The sequence below is a fragment of the Poromitra crassiceps genome (genome assembly GCF_964638095.1).
Source record: "Poromitra crassiceps genome assembly, chromosome: 2".
Lineage (NCBI taxonomy): Eukaryota > Metazoa > Chordata > Actinopteri > Beryciformes > Melamphaidae > Poromitra > Poromitra crassiceps.
Genome location: NC_139624.1, coordinates 48,922,846 through 48,929,420, shown reverse-complemented (window position 1 = coordinate 48,929,420; position 6,575 = coordinate 48,922,846). Strand labels below are relative to the sequence as shown.

Genomic DNA, 6,575 nt, shown 5'->3' with positions numbered 1-6,575 from the left:
AAGATCCGCACTGTACAGGAATCCTAAAAAAAAGTTACGGCTGTCCCAGAGTCTATTTACGTGCCGAAAAAGACTCTGGGTTCGCAGATTGGGCTATTTATGCTCAAACAATGTTGACATTAGGCAAAATTAATGGACATAATAATAAGCTTAAAGACCTATTGCCGTTTTTCTCGCAATACCCCCGCAGAACTGCAGTCTGTCCAGCCTGTTGTACAGTATACAGTTTATCAGTGTTTATGAAATGCATCAGTAAGCATTGTGCTCTCATAATAGAGCTGGTAGTCAAATAAACTATTATAAAGATAACATAAGTAATAATAAAGTAATGAATAAAAATCTGATTCACTGAAATAGACACGGACACAGAAATAACATTATTGTCCATTTGTGCTGAGGAATAAGACGACTGGGGGAAAAACCTACCAATGGCGTCTCTGGAGGACAGTTTGGGAACACAGGCGGTAGCAGGCTTCCCTTGGGCATTCTCTTTGCGAATGGGCGGGTGGCTTAGGTCGTCCTCCCAGGACCTGATTGTGGCAGCCAGGTCGGCAAACTGGCCTTTCCTGAGTCTGAGTGAGGATGCAGAGTGGGTCACAACTGGTGGGATGGGAGGGCACAGTTCGGAGCTGCAACTGAGGTGCCTGAAACGGTAGTAATATGTTGTCTCAGGCAGTGGTTTGCGAACCCAAAGGGGCGAGACAAAATCTCAAGGCACACCTATATACTGTATCCGTGCAAAATAGCCTCTAGTATATAACGTGTTATCACTCTAAACATTTTTTATGGCAAATACAATTTGACAAACAACTATTACTCATGAGATTGTTATTAACAAAAGAAAATTCAGGAATTAATTTGAAACTTTGTAAAATTACTACATCAAAGCAGTTTTTGTATACTGTAGTTTTACCTACCTGCGGCGTGTTGGCTGTGCGTCCTGCGTGGGCGATGACATTGATGATGCTAGATATAGCGTTTGGAGATGGTGATGGCGTTTGCAGACGCTAGATAGCATTTGAGAGGGAGATGGCGCCTGGAGACGCTGGATAGCGCTTGGAGATGGGGATGGCGAGCAACGGGAGTCCTATCTTGACCACAGGGTTCCACGATGACGGCTCGTTCGGCAGCCCAAACTGGAGGGGAGAGAACAGGTGAGTGAGTCAGCTGGCCAGGCTAACAGATTACTCACACGCAAGGATTCAGGATCTAGGAGATGACCTCTCCTTTTCTGATGCATTGAGAGCATTGATCCTGTGCTTACTCCAAGGGCTGTTTCCTCCCGTTGTGGTCCCGTCTGTGTCCCTTCGCCCCTCGGGTTTGCTCGGCACCACCAATCCCGAAAAATGCCAGCTGCCGCCAATTACTTCACTCTGCAGCTCGCCCCGAGGTGCAACTCGTGCAGGAAGTGATGTCACTCAACTGGAAGTGATGTCATCAGGCGCACACACACACACACACACACACACACACACACACACACACACACACAGAGGCATAAGACTGATTATGTCAACACTGATGTCATAAGGGGACACACACACACACTGACTATGTCATCAGTGATGTCATAAGGGGGCACATCACATCCAAATGCTTAAGTCCATGTTGTACACAACATATCATTAAACCAAATATCTGTCCATACCATCCCCAAAATATAGGCTAGTCTACATCATCCACACACACACACACGCACGCACGCACGCACGCAACACACACACACACACACAGACACACACACACACGCAGCACACACACACACACACACACACACACACACACACACAACCAACTTCAACAGCATCACAGCCTGGCAGATTCATACTGTATGTCACTGACATGCACTAGCTACAAACACTGCCAGCCAGAATATTTTTAATAACGTAACGTTACCTTGATGTGGTGATGTGGATAACTTCCTGGCCCATGACCATGCACTCTCCACGCCAAAAAGCATCAATCCCAGGTTTTCCACCAACTCCAACTTTAAAGCAAAAAACGGGATTGATAATAATCCTAAAGAGTTTCCTCCTTGCAGTTACGTTCACGTTGTAGCTAGCCAGCCAAATAGGGAAGGCTGGCTTCATTGAACATGATGGTAGCGCTACTTAGCGTTAAATACATTACTTGCAGCTGTTTTTTCCCTCCACTAAAACATGTCTTCCCACCTCCTGACTCCTTGGATCAGAAAACAAGCCATAACGTTATATGATCAATACCTTGTTTGTATCGTCTAGATCATAAAATCACTGCTAAACATTTAGCGTTAGCAAAGTTGCTAAAGGCTGAGGTTATCTACTCCCCACCCGATTTATTGTCATAGCTAGCTAAGGTTAACATCAGCCTCTTGCAATTATAAATTGGCTAATGTTACTCACCCATCTCAAATAACCGCATTCAAGACATCTCAGACTGCTGTAGCATTAGGTAGTCTCCAACTGCAGGGCAGAATCACCATTGTTAACAAAAGTAAAAAAGCTTGTCCACTCGTTTTTTTTAGAGACAAGTCAGTCACTAGCCAAAATTAGCGTTAGCTAGTTAGCTTGCCTTGTTCCTCTCTGATAAACAAAAATCCATTCAATAACGTATGTGTTGCTGTTTTGTTTGTTGTTTTTACCGTGGAGCCGAACCCACAGAGTTCCCATCCACTCCACAACATGCGAACCGGTAACATAAAGTTAAAAACATAGCAGTTATGCTATGTAATGCTACACCCATGGCAGTTTCACATAAGCTGTGTTGAGTCGACAGCAGTGCCCAGATCTAGGTTACAGTAGGGAGGGGGTAGCCTACTGGCTAGCTACTGTCAGGCCTCCTGGACATGTAGCAGCCTTGAAGTGTGTTTCTACATCCCGTTACACACAGAATGAAAGCCACTAAATCCCCCATGATGCCATCAGTGAACTGAGCTCATGCTTTTACCACAACTTATTTAAAAATAATATAAATAGGTATTCATATAACCTACCGTAAAATCCTGCTCACTTCTTAATATGGGAGAGGAGGGAGACAAGCTGCTGCTTCCAGAAAATTCCACTGGACTGAGGGGCCGGCGGGAAAATGAATGGACCAGGACATGGGCCAGAGTAGCCCAACCAGATGTCCAACCGCAAAATACCCCCTTAAAGCCCTCTTACCCAATCATATTGGGCTATGAGCAGCCCAAGAGTGTGTTTATAATACCACAGCTAGCCCAGAATACTTGACCCAGGTGAATAGACCAACTATATGTTTACACAAACAGCCCAGGAGTTTTTACTGTGTGCTCATAAACAAAAAGAAATGTATCGGTCTTCCTGAGTAATTGCACCAGCAAAAACCACTTATACTGACCTTGTGTTTACCATACTCACATTAGACCATCATATTGTAATTGGAATACTTGATTACAATATATAATAAATAATACATATAATATAATACCGTAATACAAATTCCTTCCATGTTGCACAATTAACAAATCAGTAAATCAAAGACCAAAATCTATCTTATTATTCATAACTGCAAGTTTTAACTTTTTTTGAAACATAAATTTGTTCCTTGCCATAGTTATATTTCTCTGTATTTTTTTGCTCTATACATTAGGGACCGTTCGTTATTTAGAAGGGGGGGGTCACTGGAGGGATTTGGTGTGCTCTGAAATAAAAAGCTGTGCCGCTTCCCTGATCAAAATATATTTTTCCTTGACCCTCCCCAAGTGATTTGAAAAATATGATTGACCCTCCCCAAACAATATTATGGCGAGTTTGCGTGGAAGAATGCAGACTGACACAGAGATCTTACTTTTAACCACTCCTGCGCCTCATACACCCAGTGACAGCAGGGGGTGCTATTTATTCCACATCGGAATCATTTGCAGAAACTCCGGCCAGAGGTGATCGAACACACTAACGGTCTCAGTCGTGGTGGCTACATTGATAGTAAAACTAAACATTATCCTGGCCACACAAACATTGCCATTACCACATAATGCAATCAAAACATGAGCACAACATCACTAGACCACGTTTTTAACTGTAACAGTAACAAGCTTCCCACAAGAACATGAACTCCCATAATCCTTTGCGCTTTTAGAGCAGAACTGTCACCAATCATAATGCTATTTTCGCTTGTGAAACAATCTTCAGTCTGTGTATATCAATATTTGTGTTTAAATAGCGGTCAATGACTGATGGAAAAAAAGTTCGCCGGTTCTATTATTGTGCGTAATTGCGCGGAGCCGCGGACTCTCCACTCTCTGTTCCCCCTCTCTCTCTCTCACTCCCTCGCGTATCAGACAGCAGACAGGCACAAAGCCACACATGTGAAATCTCCCAGCATGCATTGGGCTAATACATTTAGATAATTAATAGCATCCAAATTAGCCTAAATAGATAGAAAGATAGATAGAAATAATGTGTAATGTTAATACGTTCACTGCCGTCGACGAGTTAACTCGTCAAAAAAAATCCAACGGTTGACTGCCGTCGACGAGTTAACTCGTCAAAAAAAAAAAAAAAAAATTTGACGTGGGACGTGGATCAAACCCTTTTACATCTCCTATAAAAATATGGGAGCTATTGAATGTGTATAACCTATTTTACCGACCCACTAAGTGGCGACAGTGCTCTCCAGACTAGAGAAAGCAGAGCAAAAACAGCAGCGTGAGGAAGCCATTCTCATGAAAATGGATTGGCGAAAACGCTTTCGCTTTCGCGCTGGGAGCTGGCGGTGGGGGATTCTAAAAATAGATTCTGGGTGCAACACACTTTGAAACACCAGCAGAAAGCCCAGAATCGCACGCAGCTTCATCCCAGCTGAGCTCACAACCGAAAACCCAGAAACGAACGAGCCCCATCCAGACTCACCCGACGAGCGGCCGCCAGCAGCCAGGCAGCACAGACAGGCAGAGACTCGCCTGTGACAAACGCTGCAAAGCCACCAGAGACACACGCACGGAGGGAGGAGTTTGAAGGAGAGGGGGGTGGGGGTGCTGTTATGGAGGAAATTACTGTTCAGAACTATATTGTTTAGATGTCTGATGTCTCACTGATGCCAAAAATAAATAGTTAAAGTGACTGTTCTATCGAATTTCACAAAAATGCATTTTTCTCAGCTTTCCTTCTCAGATGCTGAAACCATGCTGTATTCAACTGCTAATGCCTACATAACAGAACATGATAAAAACTAACTCTTTTAGACAGAGAAAGCACACATTATATTAGTTCTTTTGAGATATTTTGTGTTCACAAAGTCCTAGCAGAAAATAATCCTCGGCTCTTGAAAGATGAGCCAGAATCCTCAAAAAAACCCTTGGCAGAAGCTACCTACAGTATTGAAAAAACTGTTGGCAGTGAATGTGTTAAAGCAGCTACGAGCAACTTTTTCGATTGTTATTAAACAGTATAAATTTAATATCAATGCATCACATCTTACCTCTAATAGTCGACGAGACCAACGCAGAGTAGTCTCGCTTGAACCCCGAGTGAATCGGCCAGTGTTAGTCTGTCTGTAGCCAGGGCAGATCAGGAAGTGAAATGAAACGGTTTGCAGCAGCCACTTCGGCCATAACCACAAAATAACTTCCAAAAAACCTGTTAGAATATAACGAGAGATGTTCCCGAGAGTATGCGTGGCGTTCACAATGTTTATGCTATGTTGCTAGGCAGCGCGAACGGCGTAGGCAGGCAGCTGCGTTTCACTTCCGCGTTTCACTTCCGGGTTACCCGGTCCGGTCTCTCTAGAGAGCCCCCTGTTGACGCGAGTTTAGACAGACATAGACTTAATAATCACCTAAGGGAGCAATCTCAGATACACACGGCTTTGGTCTCAGCTACTATTATAGGTGAGATGTGATGCATCAATATTGTAATTATACTGTTTAATAACAATCGAAAAAGTTGCTCGTAGCTGCTTTAACACAACATGCAATTGTAGAACATTTCAATATTGGACAAAATAAAATCTCGAAATCAAAACACAACCTTATGTGAAACATATATGTCATCCTGGTGGTATAAATATCCCTCGCAGACTTAACATAACAGGGCTCGACGTTAACTTTTAAAAGTGGTTGCCGGAGGGGCAACCTGGCAAGAGCTTTTGGTTGCCCGAATAAAAATATGGTTGCCCAATTTTAGTCGCCTTATATTTTGAGTAATTAAGATACTATGCAGTCATAAGCCGGCTTAATAATGACGATGTGACAGAAAAGTAAGTATAATAGTCTATAGTATATAGTATAATAGGCCTATTCAGTGTGCGCACCGGGTGTAGTAGTAGTAATAATGATAATAATAATAATAATAATACATTAAGGTCATTTCGTTTTCTAAACAAATCTTATTTTTTGTTTTTATAATGCATTTGCACTGAAAGGATTTGTTTAACTAATATTTGTGAACTTTCATTTTCATATATTTTTTAACAGTTATTGTTGATATTGTGCTTAATTTATTAATTAAAAGTGTTATTGATAATGAAGTAGCCTATGCCTCCTCATGTTCATTCAGGGATACTATGATGACAGTGGTTTGGGGCCCCCACTCTGATGTTGCATAGGGCCCCAAAAGGCCCAGAAGCGGCCCTGCAAT

At 42.6% G+C, this 6,575-nt stretch overlaps 1 protein-coding gene and 1 long non-coding RNA gene across 3 annotated transcripts in view; both read right to left on the bottom strand.

The window, feature by feature from the left end:
* LOC310794909 overlaps positions 1-1,029 on the bottom strand; it is a 2,320-nt gene extending 1,291 nt beyond the window's left edge. Inside the window, exons 1-2 of the long non-coding RNA XR_014553594.1 lie at positions 918-1,029; positions 427-644 (exon numbers count right to left, since the gene is read on the bottom strand). This is a non-coding gene — a long non-coding RNA (uncharacterized lncRNA). The remainder of the gene's footprint in view (positions 1-426; positions 645-917) is intronic.
* mpped1 (metallophosphoesterase domain containing 1) overlaps positions 1-6,575 on the bottom strand; it is a gene marked incomplete at both ends in the record, with an annotated part of 437,213 nt that overhangs the window by 115,725 nt on the left and 314,913 nt on the right. The gene's annotated exons all lie outside the window — the stretch shown is intronic.